The 1,837-nt window shown below is 32.4% G+C and overlaps 1 protein-coding gene across 1 annotated transcript in view; it reads left to right on the forward strand.

The window, feature by feature from the left end:
* IQUB (IQ motif and ubiquitin domain containing) overlaps positions 1 to 1,837 on the forward strand; it is a 92,779-nt gene that overhangs the window by 74,829 nt on the left and 16,113 nt on the right. The window lies entirely within an intron of this gene.

Genomic DNA, 1,837 nt, shown 5'->3' on the forward strand with positions numbered 1-1,837 from the left:
CTTTTACATAATGTTCTACCATTTTATTTACCTTTTAAATTTACCTTTGGTAGAATTCACTCTTTCTGGTGAGCTTTAAAAAATGCATAGAGTCATGTGACCAATAGCACAGTGAAAACAAAAAATAGTCCTATCACCCTTCACATGGGTTTAAATCCTTGGAAAACACTGATTTGCATGTTACTTTTATAGTTTTATATATTTCAGAATGTCATATAAATGGAATAATACTATGTGTAGTCTTTTGAAACTGACTTCTGTCACTTAGCATATTATAATTGAGATTCACCCTTGTTTTTGAATGTGTCAGTAGTTTGTTGTTATAGTTGAGCAATATTCTTATAGTCTGGATATACAGGAGTTGTTTTTTTTTGTTGGTTTTCTTTTTATCCTTTCACAGTTGTAGGACATTTGGGTTGTTTAAGGGTTTGGGACTTTGATTAATAAAATCACTGTAAACACTTGATATGAGTTTTTGGGTAAATTGATTGTTTTGAGGTAAATATCTGAAAAATGACATTGTTGAATCACATGATATATGCATGTTTACCTTTATAAGGGACTGCAAAAATTTTTTTTTCAAACTGGCTGAACTGTGTTGCATGCCCACCTGCAATATATAAGAAATGTATTAATTAAAACAAAGGATTTAAGATTTTTTTCTTGTATCTAGGACAAATCCATAGATTATCCTTTACTGCTTCCATTTTGGGTAGGGATATACCCTTTAATATTGAAAAATACATACCAGGTTAAAAAAATAATATTACTTACTTTAAAAAGGAATGGCTCATTTGCACATTTTTGGTTTGCATAATGGGAGAACTTGAGGGAACACCACTACCCACACCACCACTTTCTGGGAGTGAGCCAGGACAAAGCACTCAATGTTCTCTGAAGAATTCTTTAGAGTTAAATTCTGTAGCTTAAATGGAGCCCTTTTCCATCACACTCATAACGGGGATAGGTTATTTTCTTTCTTGCACAATTTCAGATGGATAGAGAGTACCTTTGCATGGCTTTATAATAGTCTATCTATCTCTAAGGGAAAGGTGAGGTAACTAGTTTTTATGAAGTTGACTTATATATTTGTCCAGTTTAGTGCCTAGGAGGCAGGAAGATAAAATAATTATTCAAGTTAAATTAAATATGTGATCTCAGATTAAGAAAAGAACTCAGAGAAGTTGCCTTCTAGTTCTTTGATCGTATCCCTAGATCATTCTTGTTTTCTCCAGTAGAATTGACTACCTTTTAAATTTACATACTGTCTTATCTCCCAAAATTATAAGGCATGGAACAATGAAGTCTTCAAAAAATGTTACCTTTTAGGAATATAGAATATTTAGGAAAAGTAAAGTAGAGTAGAGGGGAAGGTGCAGAAGGGTAACAGAGATTCAGAACAAAAACATCCAAAGGGATTATAATGGTAAATACTTCAAATCCACCTTGCGTAAGAGAAAAAATTACAGAACATTGATGCCCATTTCTTTCTTTATAAAAAATATTTTTGAAAGTTTTATGTATCAAACGCCAACTCTACTGCTGCTTGATCTTTTCTCTCATGGAGGCCAAAAATACTAATGCATCATAAGTTAGGAAAGACTGGCTTGTATAAGCCATGTTTCAGTTTGTGTTGAAAATGTTCACCATTCATACAGTCATTCCTTCATTCGTGGTACTTTAGCCCATAAAGAATCACTTGATCGATGCTACCATGGTAGAATTACATCCTGCCCACTGCTTTAGATGCAGAGTTTCAAATTTTGAAAATTGAGCATTGAACTATTTTAAGTTTATTTTTAAGATAAATGAAATAAGAAAAACAATTGGTTTAGTG

The sequence above is a fragment of the Propithecus coquereli genome, unplaced genomic scaffold (genome assembly GCF_000956105.1).
Source record: "Propithecus coquereli isolate 6110/MARCELLA unplaced genomic scaffold, Pcoq_1.0 Scaffold4, whole genome shotgun sequence".
NCBI lineage: Eukaryota > Metazoa > Chordata > Mammalia > Primates > Indriidae > Propithecus > Propithecus coquereli.